This window comes from Sorghum bicolor, chromosome 8 (genome assembly GCF_000003195.3).
Source record: "Sorghum bicolor cultivar BTx623 chromosome 8, Sorghum_bicolor_NCBIv3, whole genome shotgun sequence".
Classification (NCBI taxonomy): Eukaryota; Viridiplantae; Streptophyta; class Magnoliopsida; order Poales; family Poaceae; genus Sorghum; species Sorghum bicolor.
This window is the reverse complement of record NC_012877.2, coordinates 52,999,587-53,018,701: the sequence shown is the minus strand read 5'-3', so window position 1 is coordinate 53,018,701 and position 19,115 is coordinate 52,999,587. Positions and strand designations below refer to the sequence as shown.

Sequence of the window (19,115 nt, the reverse complement as noted above, 5' to 3'; positions counted from 1 at the left end):
CCTTTTATTACGAGTTCTTAGGAATTCGTCGACTTAAGCTCGACGTGTTCTCAAGTTCCGTGTGAGTACCTCTTAGCCGTGACATCCGGGCGCATCGCTGTTGTCAGGACTAAAGTATTCGAGTTATCACCTTTGCCGATAGTAAGGTCAAATCGGCTGGCACGCCTTAACGTTTGAATTGGGTATTAGCCCTTTGTGTTTGCAGATTAATTTTGCACCAACATCGACTTAGTCCTTCTTGCATAGTTGTCATACGCATATCATGAGCATTCATCATTTTACGTATAGTGCACGTGACCGAAGGAGCGCCCGTTGAACCGAACCCCGAGGTCGGTGCTCCGTTCGAGGAAGTCGGATCCGAGACTTGGGAAGTCTCCGAGGGTCCCTCTCTGCCCTGCAACCAAGGCAAGCCCCGGATGCATTAACCCCTCCTTGAATGTTTTAAATCTCTTATCACTTATGAATTGAAAATGCTGCATTAGGTAGTCGAGAATTGGGTTAACCTACTTGCTACATTTACTACCTTGATATTTGTTATCTTGTCCTTGGCACCTGTTTCGTTTTAAAACTGCGTAGTGATGCTTAGCCCTGCTACTAGATAGGTTTTCAAACAAAGTTTGAAGGGTTTTTGTGGAATACACTTATGGTCAATGATGTTCAATTTGAGACCGGTCGGTGGACTTGCTTTAAGAATGGAGTCTTAAAGTAGTGTCTCCAACTGTGTCGGTTAAGGACCGGTCCGTTGATGGCCTGCTGGGTTGAGAATTTATAGTACTAGCCACTTGCCCTCGGTAAGCCCGGTCTTGTGATCCCTCGACGCGAACAGCTACTCGCGCACTGGGAGTGGAAAGATGGCGAGAGTAGTGTGTACCCACCTTACGGATCTGAGATGACCGGAAAACATCTAGATCGGCTATAGGATGGTGGTGTACTGTGCTCTCGGGTGCCGCGAACCTGGTCAAATTTGGGGAGAGCTTGATTTAGGTTGACATATGCAAGATTTGGTTCTACATATGTCGGGTGGTCAGGAACTCCAGCTGGATTGCTAAGCGATTCGAATCGTCGTTGCTCCCCGATTGGGAGACTCAATTCCTTCGACCCTCATCGTAGTTAAATATGCAACTAAGTGATAAAATGAGAAAGGGGAAATGTCTCATGAGGTTCGAATCCCAATTCTCGGACTCAGAGCGACATGAAGCTATGGCCGTCGGATAAATAATACTTTATTTTAGGAATAGGAACTCACAGACTTATCTGTGCGAAACAACTAGATAGACTGTCCTCGAACTCCTCGGCCTCTGCGGGAGAGGAATTCGCGGGTAAAACTTGAAAGTAAGGATGCACTATTAGTATGCTTTTTGGCAAAACACTTTGGCTCCTTGCTCAGCCACTCCTTGTCTACCCTAAGCCTGCATTCCTACTTTCTCCTCTTTTCCACCGGGTAAGTCTTGTTGAGTACTCCCGTACTCAGGGTTTTCCAACCCCCTGTTGCAGGTGAAGCGCAGGAGCCGACTTGTTTCGGACCCTGTTGTGTGACCGTCGTCGAGGTTGACGACGAAGAAGAGTGAGCGTGACCCATGGGCAGGATCGGTAAATTTGTAATCTCTGTACTAAAGTTTAAGTTGCTCCGCTGGACCAGGCTTGTAATAACACTCTACTATTTGGAAGAACTCCTTTTGTAAATTAAGTTATGTAATACTTCCGCTGTTTTACTTTGAAATATTATTTTGGTCTTGTGTCGTTTGGGTTACTGCATTGTCTTCGCAACGAATGATCCTGGTGTTAAGGTGGCCACTTGCTATCCTGTAAGGGCGAGAAGAAGAAGTTCTCGTTAATTGACCATTACCAGTGGTCAGGACGAGCCAGCTTGGCATGCCACAGGTAGCAGTGGAATGAGCGTCCAGCGATGCTCATCGGACTTCTAAAGTGGGAGGATCCCCGGCATCGCCGTCAGAGGTCCTTAGGACAATGACAGGTGTCGGTGGGCCCAAACACTTAGGGGATTCTGCCACAATAAATCTCCTATAATAACCAGCTAGTCCCAAAAAGCTACGGATTTCACTAGCATTGGTTGGAGGCTTCCAATTCAGCACATCTTGCACTTTACTGGGGTCTACGGCTATCCCACCGTTGGAGGCCACATGTCCCAAAAATGAGACCTCATCCAACCAAAACTCACACTTGCTTTTCTTGGCATACAATTTATTCTCTCTAAGCTTTTGCAAGACCAGCCTCAAATGTTCAGCATGTTCTTCTTTTGTTTTGGAGAAGATTAATATATCATCAATGAATACTACCACGAACTTATCCAAATACTCCATGAACACCTTGTTCATCATATACATGAAGTATGCAGGTGCATTAGTCAGCCCAAATGACATGACTGTATACTCATACAAGCCATACCTTGTGGTAAAAGCTGTCTTAGGTATGTCAGCTGCACGGATTTTCAACTGGTGGTAGCCAGATCGGAGGTCAATTTTGGAGAACACACATGCTCCCTTCAGCTGGTCAAATAAGTCATCTATTCTAGGCAGTGGGTATTTGTTTTTAATAGTGACTTCATTTAATGACCGATAATCCACACACATCCTCCTAGTGCCATCTTTCTTATCGACAAAGATTACCGGTGCACCCCATGGTGAAGAACTAGGACGAATAAACCCTTTTTCTTGCAATTCCTTAAGTTGTTTCTTAAGTTCCTCTAATTCATTTACCCCCATTCTATATGGTCTTTTTGCTATGGGTGCAGTTCCAGGTAAAAGTTCAATAAGGAATTCGATGTCTCAGTCAGGTGGCATACCTGGCAATTCATCAAGGAACACATCAGGGAAGTCATCCACCACTTGGTTCTCCTCATTGACTTCATCAGTCAACTGGTTCACGGTAGCAGTTGGAGCTGCTTGCACTGCCACTTCTACACAAATTCTATCCCCTTTAGGTGATGTTACTACCACAAAATTCTCCTGGCACTGAATCACTGCCCGATGTTGCTTCATCCAATTCATCCCAAGGATAAGGTCAATACCAGAAGTTCTTAGCACATTGGGGTTTACTTTGAACTCTACCCCCCTTAGAGAAACACTAGTGGAGGGACTCCAATAGTTAGCTGGCATAGTACCCCCCGGTGAATTCACTAGCATTGAGTTTTTCATGTCACATAAAGCTATGCTATGTACTCTAACAAAAGCTTGCGAGATAAAAGAATGCGAAGCTCCAGAATCAAAAAGTACAGTAGCAGGGATGGAGTTGATACTGAACGTACCCAGCATGACCTCGGGTGCCTCCTAAGCTGATTCAGTAGACACATGGTTCACCCTTCCAGTGTGGGGTGGTCGAGCACTGGGCCTCTGATTGTTATTCTGATTCTGTGGAGCTGAGGGGTTTTGCTTCTTCGGGCACTGATGGGCATAGTGACCCACTTCACCACAACGGTAGCAAGCATTGGGGTTGTTTGCCACTGCTGTCTTCACTGGAGCATTGTTGGGCACACCTAGACGTGGTGCCTGGGGGTTAGCTTGCTGCTGAGGGCGTTGATTACCAAACTGCTGCTGGTTCAGGTTTTGGTTGCGCGGAGGGTACTGGCCCTGATTCCACTGACTAGGGGGCCTCTGGTTCCTCGGAGGAAAGCCCTGCTGAGGAAACACGCACGGACGAGTGTTGCTGCTAGATGCCTGCCCCTGAATCTTCCTCTTCTTAGCATCCATCTCTTTGCACTTATTGTCAATCACAATAGCGTGGTTCACAAGTTCCCGGAAGCTGTGGTAAACATTGGACATCAACTGCAGTTGCAGGCCATCATATAGTCCTTTCAGGAAACGACGTTGCTTGTCAGAATCCTTGGCTACTTCACCCGGAGCGTAACGTGACAATTGAGCGAACTTGTCACGGTACTCAGCGACAGTCATGGAGCCTTGCTTGAGAGCACGAAACTCCTCTTGTTTGAGCTCGATGAGCCCATCTGTAATGTGGTAAGACCGGAAACTCTCGGTGAATTCCCTCCAAGTGACAGGCGGTGCGTTGTTTGGGCGTCCATATTGGTAGGACTCCCACCACTCCTGTGCAGCCCCTTGTAGTTGTCCGGAGGCATACAACACCTTCTCCATCTCATTGCACTGAGCAATGTTCAGCTGCTTCTCCACAGCTCTTAACCAATCATCAGCTTCTAAAGGGTCACTAGCATGTGTAAAAATAGGAGGACGTCCCTTCATGAACTCTCCCCTCTTATCTCGAACCTGGACCGGCGGTGGTACGACGGCGGGCTGGTGATCCAGGCGATCCATCATAGTTTGCATCAATTGAGCTTGCATCAGCATGAGCTGCTCCACTGTCACAGGCTGTGGTGGTGGCGGTGGATCCACCGGTGCGCCACGGCCACGTCCACGGCCACGGCCTCGACCTCGACCACGGCCTCTTCCTCCTTCATCAGCCATCTGTTTCCAACAAAGGAATAAGCTTTTAGAGATCTTTCCATAATTATAAACTGATTATAATATCAAATAAGCTTTGCTGAAATTTTTGTGGACAAGATGCAAAATCAGCAGTGCAGTATTTAACTCATAACTCGAGTTTCTGAGATCCAACAGAGGCGTGCCATACATATTTGGAAAGCTTATGAAATTTGTTACAACTTTTGTTCAGACCACTTTTACAGATTCTGACATTATCTTGATCAAAAACAGGGGTAAAGCGAATCTGTTCTGTGTTCTAGTCTGCGCAATAGTCCCAGATTGTAACAAGGATATCTCCCAGATCCGAGCAGGTTTTGATGTGGTTCCAGTTGCAAATGAGAGATACATCAGTCTAGTTTCCTCCACAAAACTTTCAGAGCTTTTGGACGTACCACTTCAGAGATAAAAGTTAAACATCACAGGCTGCTCCAGATAAACAGCACAGCAACAGCAGAATATACCAACCCAACTAAGCATTCGATAATTAAACTTAAGATAACAGAAGTTTGTAGATAAATCCACAACCCTCCAGCAGTCATTACAAAGATTTGAATCATGCAAATACATAAACAAATTCAAAGACACATCAATTGTTCACAAACACTCCAAACTCAACTGACACAACGAGACTACGAAATAAAGCAACTATGGCATCCTAGGCCTATGGTGCGTCGCCGGAGATGCTAGGAGGTGCGGTCTTCTTCTTGTAGAGCGGTGGCAACTCAAGCTGCTCTCTAAGGCTGTCAACCATCTCCTGGAAGCGATCTAGGGAATCATGCTGGCCACGTAGCTCCTCCTGTAGATCATCATTGGCCATCTGCAGGACATGCATATGCCTAACAGTAGCATCTAAGGGCGTGTCAACCTCCTGCGGGTTCTCGATGGACCAAGTACCAATAGTAGAATCATGGCGAGGGAGGAACTTGTATTGGTCTGCTCTCATGGCCACATAGCGAAGGCCATGGTAGTGAGTGTAAGCCATCTGGGCGGCGTCCTCCATGCTGTCCTGTGCCTCAGCTCGCCTAGCAATGTGACCATGAATGCTCTCTACCATATAACTATCATGTGTCTCATTCCCCACTGTGATGGTAAGATCCGACCTCCAATATGTGGCCTCATAGGGGTGTGTACTCTGCACAGCAGTACCTGATGCCAATCCCCTTATCAGCATAGTAAGTATCCAACATCTCCCTAAGCAAGTTGTGGAAGTAGGCTGTCTGCGAAGGATACTTGTAGTGGATGGTGGTAGTCCATCCTGGGTCTTCTTCCTCAGGACCATCTGGAGACACCACCTCTGGTACAGCAGGGGCAGCAGGTGCAACTGGTGGAGCTGGTGGTGTAGGTGCAGCAGGTGCCACTGGAACAGCTGGTGGTGCGGGTGCAGTGGGCGGAACAGGTGCAGCTGCTACAGGAGAGTCCATCCAATTTTCATCGTCATCATCCACCTCTGTCACCATCGGTGGATCCTCTTCATCCATAGGGACAGTCTCGTCATCGGAGATGTCCACCACTGGCTGGGACGACTGGGGCGTGAACTGAGAGATGTAGCTCCTGGTGCTGGCACGGCGAGACCTCGTGACAGGCGGCATCTATAAATTTTATTTTAAGATTAGATCAATATTTTGGCAATAAAATAAGTGATATAAGCATAATAAATTTTATAAAATAACAAAAAGTAAGGTAGAAAGCATTAAATAAATAAAACAAAGATACTATATCGACCATTGCTACCTAGGCTTGCGTCCTACAGTCAACACGGCTCTGAAACCAATTTGTCACACCCAATTTCAAGGAAGAAATTGAATGCATAAACTTATGTGCGCCCAGAGATCAATCACACGCATAAGCCACAAATTAAATATCATCATCGCAGTGTTTACAACAAACGCAGTTATTACATCACAAAGTCTGGTACAACAGCGGAAATATAAATAAGATAATCTAAGATAACTATCTCATGGCCCTCACACAGGGAAGGTCGACTGGTGAGGCACAAGCCTAATAGTCCTCCGGGTAGTCCTCATAGCTACCACCATCTGTTACCCATCCGGGATTTTTATCCAAAGAAAAGAAGTATACAAGCGTGAGTACATCTCGTACTCCACAAGCATAGCATGAGGATTTATGAGGCTCAAACAGGCTAATCTAGGTTAGCATCAGTATTTTAGTAGGTCAACATTTTATCATTAATTATTATTAGGTTATGCTTAAGCTCCCAAGTATCCCATATGATCAGTCATCAGAACCATAGTAAGTCATTAAGTCACATTAAAGCAAAATTGTACATCATCATATTCGATAAAGCCAATAGTAACCAGTTATTCTGTGTGTTTTCCGAGCCGCTCGTGACCGTGAGCACGGCTGTTATAACTGTTATACACTCTGCAGAGGTTGTGCACTTTCACCGTGAGTCGTGTTGCCCATATGCTCGGGGTCCATCGACCCCCAAACACTACCAAGGTGAGCGGGCAGGGTACACTATGAAGCCTTCCATAGGCCTATTCTAACCAGTTAGAGCCGCGAGGTTTCCTCGGCAGGCAGATGTAGAAAACCCCCCTTTTCTATGGCGCATTTCCATCGCGGCTATACTCATAGAAACAAGGGCAGCACTACACCCAAAGTGGCAAGCCCCTCTTGCGCCCTTTCGGGTAACCTCTAACGAGTTAGAAAAGATCCTATTACTGAGCTAAAGTCAGAGCCATGTGACTCTCCCGGTTGCACTGTAAGTCCCAGCTTTTGCCGACAGATAAGTCCTTACGGAGGGTCTGGGACAACATGACGAACGGTCATTTGTACCATAGCCCTATGTTCCATTTATCATAATTATGTTTAATCAATTAACCATGGTTCCATCACTGCTTTCAGATCATATATAATTGGAGTTAGAGCACTAGCACTTCTACCCATATGCAATAAAAACCCTCGGGAACAAGGTAATTGTCATCAACAACTAGGATGTCCTTATAGTTTGCAATATTATACACATGCAGGGTGAAATGCTTAAAAATAAGTAGGACAACAAGGTAGGCTCATGCTATACTTGCCTTGGTTCACGTACTCCTGCTGGTCTTGCTGGTCCTGCTGGTCCCCAAAGAGCTCCGGACTCCCGAAATACTCCGCACCGTCTGGCCTCGATCAATACATCACAATCATCACGCATACCAAGACAAACATGCAAGAGAATAATTCCTAAAGTTAGAACAGTACACTAGCAGTAAATAAGTTAAATAAAAGTTTTCCAAAATCATCTACGTGCTGCTACGATCACGTCAACGCGAAATTTACGAAAAACGGACTTACGACGCGAAAGTTACGCTTTTAACGGGATTTCAACAGCAATCTACGGACTTATAATTAACTAGGAAATCTAACAGTGGTAAACCTAAACAACAGTGGTACCAACATGAAGCTTACAAAGTTACGAAACTAACGCAACTTGAACGGATCGATTCGGAGTTCAAACGATGATTTTATAGCTGAAACAATGCGGTGGCAATTCTGTAAATAAGGCAGAGTTTAAACGAATTTAAATAAATACAGAAATTCCTGGAATTCTCCCGGCCGAGGACTGCGGGCACAAAATCAAAATTTTAGGGGGACTCTTTAGCAAAACTGACCCGCGAAGGGGGTATGAGCTCTTCTCGGCCATCAAATCGCGAACGGACGGCCGAGATTAAAGGAAAGAAACAGAGGGAGAGAGGAGGTGGCGCGCCGGCTGGAGCTGAAGCAGGAGGCGGCGGGCGCCATTGCTTGCCGGCCCGAGCTCGCCGGCGCACTCCCAACAGAGGCTACGGCGGGCGGTTTTCCAAACCGAAACCGCTGGGAGACAGAGGAGGGCGAGGGGATCACGCTCCCAGCCTCGGAACGACCCGGGAAGCGTCCGAGCTGCCGCGCCATGGCCGGCGGCGGAAAGCTTCTCCGGCGAGCGCGGCCGGGGTGATTGGAGACCCCGTTTTGCTCGGGAACTGGATGGGGAGAGAGCGGGAAGGGAGAGGAAGCTCACCACGGCGCTAATTCGGAGCGAAAACGGCTCGGGACGGCGGTTTCGCGCGGCGGGCGGAAAACTCCAGCGACGGTTTCTCTCTGCGCGTGCACGGACGGGAGCAGAAGCGAGGAGAGGGGAACTGGGGAGGAGAAGGAGACGTGCGGCTCGCAGCCCACTACTTATCCAGGCGCGGGGAGGGGAGAACTTGGGAGCGGGCTTCGGCTTGGCAGATCAGCAGAGAGAGAGAGAGATTCGGGGGCGACGGTTGGGGAAGGGGATGAACCTGACGGGTGGGCCCCACCCGTCAGCCGCCAGAGAGGGAGAGGGGGAAGGGGGGAAATCGGCTGGGCTGCGGCCCAAGAAGGGGCGCGGGGTTTGGGCCAAAATGGCCGAAAAGAAGGAAGGGGGAGAGAGAAAGCTTTTTCCTTTTTATTTTCCAAACAAATTTTTCAAACTATTTTCCAATTGAATTTTTGAATTCAAATTCCTTTGTTCAAAACCACTCATCACATAAAAGAAGTGCACCAGCATGCATGCAACAAAAATTATTATTCTAAAATTATTAAATTTTAATTTCTCCAAATTTATTTATTTTCCTATATTGAAAATGCTCACAAAATAAATTCATTTAAATTCAATTCATCTATTTTAAAAGAAATAAAACTTTGGGTGTTACATGAGCTGTGTGAGCTCGAGGTCGCATTCGAGTACTGCCTATGGCGTATTTGTGAATTTTGTAGAAAATGTTGAAAAAAAAAGGTGAAGGGTGCTTGTGGAAAAATGTTGAAAAAAAAGTGGAGGGCGCTGCGGCGGGTGTAAAGAAGATCAACGGGCCGGCCCAGCCCGGCCCGGCACGGCATGGCCCGTGCTAGGCATGGCTCGATAGGGCACGGGCCCGTATGGCCCACGTGCCACCGGGCCGTGCCTCCATAGGTCACCGTGCCTGCCTAACGGCCCAGGCACGGCCCGTGGGCTGATTTTCGGGTCGGGCCAGCCCAAAAAGCATGAGGCCCAATAGTGCTTCGGGCCGGCCCATGGTCCGCTATATGAAAAACACCAAATTTAATATACAATTTAACAAAGCATAAGTAAATCACATTCAATTCGTAGACATTAATATTTCACAATTCACATAACACAATATATTCAAAGATCGTATTTGACTTATCAAAAATTACGAGTTTGACAAGTCACATAACGATACTTCAAGTTTCACAAATTTCCTGATATCGGGCCGACACCGTGCCTGCTGTTAAAAGCGGGCCGGGCCGTGCCACCCAGGGGGCCAAGGGGTTCGCCCAAGCACGGCCCGTTACGTGCTTCGGGCCGGGCCGGTCCTGGTTAGGATCGAGCCGTGCCGTGCTCGGGCCAGGCCAAATCACCGTGCTTTGGGCCGTGCCTTCGGCCCGCGGGCTGCATGCTCAACTTTAGACGGGTGCTAGCTGATGGCAGCCCTTCCCTAAAAAAATTATTATTTTTTTATTTTTTTATTTTTATCTTTGCCGAGTGCTCGATAAAAAACACTCGGTAAAGACCCCTTTGCCGGCCAAAATTTTGCCGTGTGCTCTTTGCCGAGTGTGGCACTCGGCAAAGGCTTTGCCGAGTGTATTTGAGCCTTCAAAGCGTCTGTCTCCCGTAGTGAAATTTGCAACCTTAGCTAAAGTTTCAGCTTTATTTCTATATGTCTATTGTGTATTTTTCATTTAGAAACTATTTATGTCGACCTTTCGATTAATTGGGTTGCATCCATATATTAGCAGTAGACAGTGCACATTATGACATTGAGTTATATTAATTAATTGCTAAATGTTACTACTTCATCAAGTTCTTCGTTATATGTGTAAAACCATATTGACCCCCATATACACATTCGCAAATGTCTCTACACATTAGTAAATTCTGCACCTTAGACTCATCTGTCAGTTGACAGATCATAAACACTACTACTACAGAATATTGTGGCAACCTGCGGCTGTCGTCCCTGCGACCCAGCCCTACCGGTAAAATCTGAACTGGAGTGAGGTTAATAATCGGTAGCAATAACCCAAGGTATATCAATACTCCCTCCCGCAAGGTTACCAGAAGAAAGATGTAATACCCGATTTTAAGGACAAAATCAGATATGCACCATATGTGAGTTTTAGAAGTCAAATCCCACATATAGCTACAAATAAGAGGTAATATCAAAAGACAATGCATAAATATATAACGTACTTTAATATAAAAGAGGTAACCTTTAATAGCAAACAGCGGATAGACAACTCCAACCTTCGGGTATTACTTCTCTCTACAGGATCCAACTGACTGGTTGATCACAAGCCTAAACTTATCCTGAGGTTTGGGGGAAATAGCAAGAGTGAGTCCATGTCGAACTCCACAAGTATAGCAACTAGATTGTATAGATCCCACAATCTCATGATCAATGTGACATAAATAATGTAAAACATTAAACAATAAATAATAAGCATATTTAACACACAAAAATCATCACCCTTAATGTAGATGTCCCCAAGGCCGCTCCTGACCGTGAGCTCGGCTAGTATACCAGTTTTACACTCTGCAGAGGTTGTACATCTTCACCCATGAGTCATGATTTACCCTTTCGCCCGAGGTAGCTAATCTCTTAACCCCCTTCCTAGGGAGGCCAGCAGAGATCACTATGAAGCCTTTCAAAGGTTTCGTCTAACAAGTTAGGGCCATTAGATTCACTCGGCAGGCAGATATAGAGCCCCCCTTCCATGGCACATAACCCGCAGCCTATACACACGGACAGAGGCCACACTATACCCAACGTGTCTAGCCATTCTTACGCCATTTAAGGTAACCGCTAACAAGCTAGAAAAAGGTCCTCATACTGAGCTAAAGCCAGAGCCATTATAGCCCTCATGGTTGCACTGTTATCCCGGGTGATCACGTACAGACAAATCATCAAGTTGCTAAAAAGTCACTTTTATCATTTATTACTTAACATTAATCTAGCCACAGGATCATGGTCATAGAAATAAAATCCAAATGCTATACTTGTCTTAATACAATTGCTCTTGCTGATCTTACTAGTTGTCCAAGGCTCTGATCTTGATCACTGAAGTACTCTTGTTCACCACGAATTGCTCACTGACTAAACTCAATCATCGATCACCAACACACAAACAATCGGAGACAAACATACATGAAGCAAACAAGGCTACAATTAGAACAGTACACCAATCATATAAAAACAGTATGAAAAGTTTATAAAAGGATTCTACGCATCACTACGATTTCATAGACGTAAAGATCATGAAAATCGGAGTTGAAACAAAGAAACGATGAAGATTTTACGAACCAGAGGCTATTCTGTAAATACTTTGTCCTAACCCTTGAACTCCTGTACGATCATGGCCATGGCAAATTGCAGGTTGCTATGCACGATGGGGGAGAGGAAGCCTTCAGCTTGGGGCAGCAGTCCTAGACGTGCACAGTTGCATGCATGGCGGCTTACATGCTCCTGCTCAAAAGATGAGAGATAATTAGTGGGGAGGATAACCATCACTCCATCAGCACGTACAGTACCCGCAGCAGATGATAATCGGCAGGCCATAGCAACGTACCGAATCTGCACACACTACCAGAGTTGATGGAAACCAATAGCATATATCGCTTATGGCTTGGCGAAGACGATAGATGAGATAGGGATGAAGACATGAGAGGTGCTCACCAGCGGCAGATTACGGCAAAGTGCAGGTCTGACATGGATTGGGCGATAGCAACACACGTAGTGGTAAAGAACACCTCGTCACCGTCAGGGTTCGGCAAACATCTTTCATTGGCCAATGACTTCACCAGTAAAAAAAACAAATCTCGACAGCTAGGTTGGGGTATGGAGAACATATGGGTCTTAAATTGTAGAGTTCCTCAAACTCAGTTGATGCTCCTGAGCATCGACGTGCTGGTCCTATTGTTGTTGGTAGAGATTAACAATGGTGGCTGAAGCTACGGCTCTGACAATGGAGATATTATGAGTTATGAGAGGATGGCCAGTGAAAGTACTCATTGAATCGTTGCCAAGCACAGAAGACTCACGTGATAATTTGCTGGAGATCCCGTTTGCACTGAAGCCAGGACGTTGAGAAGTCGAGAACGCTCATCATGGACGGCAAGTAGATTGCCGAGGTTGCGGCGGCGGCGGCACATATGATCTGCTGGGCATCTAGGGTAGAATAGCTTGTTAATTATTTATAGCTGACACACTACGTGATGGACCTGGTGTCCTTGGCATGTGTGACATAGAAAGATGAAAGACATATTACTAGGGCTGCGACGTGGTCAAAGCATCGATCTGATTATTTGCTTTGTGGATTATGTCATGGTCACGTCAAAGCATAGACCTAAAAATAAACAAAACCAAAGAATAGGTTGGACAATTTGAGAGTGGATTTCACGGGCCTTCTTCCATCCAATAATGAAAGAGCAAAATTGTTTAGGCCAACGGTGATTTAGGGTCAAGATTAGTTATTTTCGAAATTAAGTAATTTGGTGGATATAACAATTCTAGAAAAGTCAAGAATAATTATTTAACTCACAAAAAAATACTTCGAAAGCTCTAAAATTTCACGGAAAATTTATCAGCGGCATTATAAAATATGAAGAACCGAGATAAAGTATTTGGAGCTCATGATAACATAATTTGGAGCATCTAAAAATTAGATTATGCTCACGGAAAAAGGCCTGATGGACGAGAAACTACAAGAAGTGCTTTGAGTGACAAAGAAAATATTTTAGGAAGGTCCTAATAAAAATTTGAGCTTAGAAACAAGGAATTTGGGTGTAGATAAAAGATAAATACGTGCCGAATAAGGAAGATCGATCTACTAAACGTATTTTAAATATTTTTCTTACTATCAACACATAAAAAAGCAACAAGCATCACATCAAAACATATGCACCAGCATGTATGCATAATAATATTGCTAAGCCTTATGATAAATTTGAATTTAATAAAAAATATTATTTTTCCTATATTTTCATGAGCACAAAAATACAAAATTAAATAATTTTATCTATATTTCAAAAGGAGTAAATTTTAGGGTGTTACAATTCTACCCCCTTAAGATGAATCTCGTCCTCGAGATTCGGAAGACAGTTATCAAAGAGACGTAGATTTTGAATCTTGTTTACTTTCTTGAGTAGATATATCTTCATAGCAATGATTCCATTCTCTTACTCCAAGTAGCCTCTCAAGTATTTCTAAAATATTGACGAGACACCTAGTGTAGTAGGTACGATCCTTCTTTAAACTTATTTCTCCTATCCTTTTTAGACGCTACACATCATAAAGTCTTTTAAATTCGCTGTACCGAGTCTCTTGATCCAAGGTTAGTTTCATCACTAAGTTCCAATTATCAGTACCTTTATCACAGTTAAGTTGCTTCACTCTCACACTATACATACAACTCTGTAGAGTTTGGTGCCATCTGATCCTCATACACAACTCTTAATCCATGAGTATCAGTAATGACATAAACCTCCATTGGTATTAGCACACTCCAAATAGAATGATTTCTTAAAACAAACCAACGTACCAAGCACTTGATGTCCTTGTAGATGTTCAGTTATTAACCACTTCTTCTCCTTATAGTTCTTTAATTGGGCTTCCCCCCTTAAGAAAAGTCAACTAGGGGACCAAGAAAGGTAGCTTGCATACTTTCTAGACAAGTTAACATTGAGAACTTCTGACATCCCAAAGAACTTATGTGCAGGGGAGCAAACAGGTATCCTGAAATTTCCTCGCGATATGAAAAATACCAGCATAGTAAAACATGTATAACTCTTATTCTGTTAATCCAATAGAGTTGCAGATTATATCGTTAGAAAACTTATGAAATTCCCTACAACTTTCATGTAGAAGTCCTCCTTAGGTTCTGTATTTAAGCATAGGTAAAATAATCAAACATAATATCCTTCCTGATAATGTCTCAGCAAAGGTGCAGTAACTTCCAGAAATTATATCTCGAGGTACTGAACTCATCTGGAGATGATCCTTACATTTTTGAAAATCTTAGGAAATCCTCTACAACTTTCGTATACCATGTTTTCCCAGATTCTGAAATTAATTTGACTGAAGATAGAAAATACCAAAACTGTCCAGACTTTGAAACAGAACAGAAACATCCAATTGTAAATGTCATAACTCAGGTTCTACTTATCCAAATAAGTTCCAGCTTGTACTGTTGGAAAGCTTAGAAAATTGTCTACAACTTGTCTATATACCACTTTTCCAAATTCTATAGTTTCATTTGTCTAAAACAGTAGGCAACCAAAACTGGTCCAGATTTCTGACAGCACAACTGTGTCACCTTGTGATTTTTGTAACTTCCGAACCATAATAGCTATGAGGGTGCTTTTTGCGGTCAGAGAAAGATCTTGAAGTCTAGTTATTCTCAAAAAAAATTTGATAAACATTGCACGATCAGAACTTGAGATACACCAGAATTATTGCAGGCTGCTCCAGAAATCAGCAAGAGATAGAAACAAGAGATAGCCAAACCCAACTACTTATTTCATTAATCCTTATGCCTTAAGCCTATGAACTAATGAAATTGTAAGGAAATCCCACAAGACAATTGCACTCATTACAAAGATCCAAATCAAGCATAAACATAATAACAAACCAATTAAGCATTGAAGGTTCACACATCACTCAGCTTGCGATACTATCGTTCTCTTCATGTTAAGGGTAAGCATCCTAAGATTCTCTTTCAACTATGTAAGCAGGTGGTAAGAGAAGATTCTACAAGCTTATCAAATCAAGGAGTGAAGATGAGAACAAGTATACTTTTAAAATAAGCAACAAGATAGAGAGGAATAGCAAGGGTAGAGATATAGTATAGAGGAAAATAGCAAGGTTTATAGAGCAAGGATTTTATGACAATTTCAAAAACCTTAAGACGGCAAATTTCTAACTAGGCTTGCGTCCTACAGTCAGCATTGCTCTGATACCAATTTGTAATACCCGATTTTAAGGACAAAATCAGATATGCACCATATGTGAGTTTTAGAAGTCAAATCCCACATATAGCTACAAATAAGAGGTAATATCAAAAGACAATGCATAAATATATAACGTACTTTAATATAAAAGAGGTAACCTTTAATAGCAAACAGCGGATAGACAACTCCAACCTTCGGGTATTACATCTCTCTACAGGATCCAACTGACTGGTTGATCACAAGCCTAAACTTATCCTGAGGTTTGGGGGAAATAGCAAGAGTGAGTCCATGTCGAACTCCACAAGTATAGCAACTAGATTGTATAGATCCCACAATCTCATGATCAATGTGACATAAATAATGTAAAGCATTAAACAATAAATAATAAGCATATTTAACACACAAAAATCATCACCCTTAATGTAGATGTCCCCAAGGCCGCTCCTGACCGTGAGCTCGGCTAGTATACCAGTTTTACACTCTGCAGAGGTTGTACATCTTTACCCATGAGTCATGATTTACCCTTTCGCCTGAGGTAGCTAATCTCTTAACCCCCTTCCTAGGGAGGCCAGCAGGGATCACTATGAAGCCTTTCAAAGGTTTCGTCTAACAAGTTAGGGCCATTAGATTCACTCGGCAGGCAGATATAGAGCCCCCCTTCCATGGCACATAACCCGCAGCCTATACACACGGACAGAGGCCACACTATACCCAACGTGTCTAGCCATTCTTACGCCATTTAAGGTAACCGCTAACAAGCTAGAAAAAGGTCCTCATACTGAGCTAAAGCCAGAGCCATTATAGCCCTCATGGTTGCACTGTTATCCCGGGTGATCACGTACAGACAAATCATCAAGTTGCTAAAAAGTCACTTTTATCATTTATTACTTAACATTAATCTAGCCACAGGATCATGGTCACAGAAATAAAATCCAAATGCTATACTTGCCTTAATCCAATTGCTCTTGCTGATCTTACTAGTTGTCCAAGGCTCTGATCTTGATCACTGAAGTACTCTTGTTCACCACGAATTGCTCACTGACTAAACTCAATCATCGATCACCAACACACAAACAATCGGAGACAAACATACACGAAGCAAACAAGGCTACAATTAGAACAGTACACCAATCATATAAAAACAGTATGAAAAGTTTATAAAAGGATTCTACGCATCACTACGATTTCATAGACGTAAAGATCATGAAAATCGGAGTTGAAACAAAGAAACGATGAAGATTTTACGAACCAGAGGCTATTCTGTAAATACTTTGTCCTAACCCTTGAACTCCTGTACGATCATGGCCATGGCAAATTGCAGGTTGCTATGCACGATGGGGGAGAGGAAGCCTTCAGCTTGGGGCAGCAGTCCTAGACGTGCACAGTTGCATGCATGGCGGCTTACATGCTCCTGCTCAAAAGATGAGAGATAATTAGTGGGGAGGATAACCATCACTCCATCAGCACGTACAGTACCCGCAGCAGATGATAATCGGCAGGCCATAGCAACGTACCGAATCTGCACACACTACCAGAGTTGATGGAAACCAATAGCATATATCGCTTATTATGGCTTGGCGAAGACGATAGATGAGATAGGGATGAAGACATGAGAGGTGCTCACCAGCGGCAGATTACGGCAAAGTGCAGGTCTGACATGGATTGGGCGATAGCAACACACGTAGTGGTAAAGAACACCTCGTCACCGTCAGGGTTCGGCAAACATCTTTCATTGGCCAATGACTTCACCAGTAAAAAAAACAAATCTCGACAGCTAGGTTGGGGTATGGAGAACATATGGGTCTTAAATTGTAGAGTTCCTCAAACTCAGTTGATGCTCCTGAGCATCGACGTGCTGGTCCTATTGTTGTTGGTAGAGATTAACAATGGTGGCTGAAGCTACGGCTCTGACAATGGAGATATTATGAGTTATGAGAGGATGGCCGGTGAAAGTACTCATTGAATCGTTGCCAAGCACAGAAGACTCACGTGATAATTTGCTGGCGATCCCGTTTGCACTGAAGCCAGGACGTTGAGAAGTCGAGAACGCTCATCATGGACGGCAAGTAGATTGCCGAGGTTGCGGCGGCGGCGGCACATATGATCTGCTGGGCATCTAGGGTAGAATAGCTTGTTAATTATTTATAGCTGACACACTACGTGATGGACCTGGTGTCCTTGGCATGTGTGACATAGAAAGATGAAAGACATATTACTAGGGCTGCGACGTGGTCAAAGCATCGATCTGATTATTTGCTTTGTGGATTATGTCATGGTCATGTCAAAGCATAGACCTAAAAATAAACAAAACAAAAGAATAGGTTGGACAATTTGAGAGTCGATTTCACAGGCCTTCTTCCATCCAATAATGAAAGAGCAAAATTGTTTGGGCCAACGGTGATTTAGGGTCAAGATTAGTTATTTTCGAAATTAAGTAATTTGGTGGATATAATAATTCTAGAAAAGTCAAGAATAATTATTTAACTCACAAAAAAATACTTCGAAAGCTCTAAAATTTCACGAAAAATTTATCAGCGGCATTATAAAATATGAAGAACCGAGATAAAGTATTTGGAGCTCATGATAACATAATTTGGAGCATCTAAAAATTAGATTATGCTCACGGAAAAAGGCCTGATGGACGAGAAACTACAAGAAGTGCTTTGAGTGACAAAGAAAATATTTTAGGAAGGTCCTAATAAAAATTTGAGCTTAGAAACAAGGAATTTGGGTGTAGATAAAAGATAAATACGTGCCGAATAAGGAAGATCGATCTACTAAACGTATTTTAAATATTTTTCTTACTATCAACACATAAAAAAGCAACAAGCATCACATCAAAACATATGCACCAGCATGTATGCATAATAATATTGCTAAGCCTTATGATAAATTTGAATTTAATAAAAAATATTATTTTTCCTATATTTTCATGAGCACAAAAATACAAAATTAAATAATTTTATCTATATTTCGAAAGGAGTAAATTTTAGGGTGTTACAAAAGATTCGTGATGTAGTCATTCAAATGCCGTACATAACTCATACTCTATGGTGGGGTTATAACATGTTTGTAGGCTTTGACGCTTATATTGTCTAGTCATTAAAAGATCTTTGTTGTCTTATATGTAATTTTTCTAAGATCTTTGTTATCGTATAAAACATCTGTCTTATCTATTCTAAACCTTTCTTCACACGCAATAAATGATATATATGTTGTTCCCTGAGAGTTTCAGAAATCTTAGTAATGTACACTAATTTTTATAGCTTAATTGAATTTTTGTGTGTCTATCAAAATATATTTCTAATTGGGCCATACATCATTCACAAAATTGATACACCTGCCTCAAACGTTTCATTTAACTTAACAAAAACTTTGAAGCTGTTGTGAGAGGAGCTGTTTTGCAAATGAGTGTTTGGTAAAAATTTAAAAATAAACAGCTCACAATAGCTTATGAAGCTGTTATGAACTGTGCCAAATAGGCTCACCTTATTATAAACTTGTGGATCTTTCAAGCTTTGAAAAGATTCCATATTTTTGCACAAGTTGGCGTCAAGAAAATTATAATAAATATCTAAATATTCCCTCTATATCTTGCTAGACCCCACTTGAAGCTGGCTGTTCCAAACATTATCCAGGGTATGTCGTCCGATCCGTTAGCAACTTTACCAAATGGACGTGGACACATGCATATGTAGGAGAAATATGCG

At 43.1% G+C, this 19,115-nt stretch overlaps 2 long non-coding RNA genes across 4 annotated transcripts; both read right to left on the bottom strand.

The window, feature by feature from the left end:
• On the bottom strand, window positions 11,516-12,382 carry LOC110429898. 2 transcript variants are annotated; one of them, XR_002447088.1, is made up of 3 exons: window positions 12,134-12,382; window positions 11,762-11,923; window positions 11,516-11,554 (listed from the first exon to the last, which is right to left on the bottom strand). It is a non-coding gene; the product is annotated as an uncharacterized LOC110429898 (long non-coding RNA). The 2 variants fall into 2 exon arrangements; XR_002447089.1 differs by lacking the exon at window positions 12,134-12,382 and adding an exon at window positions 12,027-12,078.
• On the bottom strand, window positions 16,409-17,297 carry LOC110437698. 2 transcript variants are annotated; one of them, XR_002455636.1, is made up of 3 exons: window positions 17,030-17,297; window positions 16,655-16,816; window positions 16,409-16,447 (listed from the first exon to the last, which is right to left on the bottom strand). It is a non-coding gene; the product is annotated as an uncharacterized LOC110437698 (long non-coding RNA). The 2 variants fall into 2 exon arrangements; XR_002455637.1 differs by lacking the exon at window positions 17,030-17,297 and adding an exon at window positions 16,920-16,971.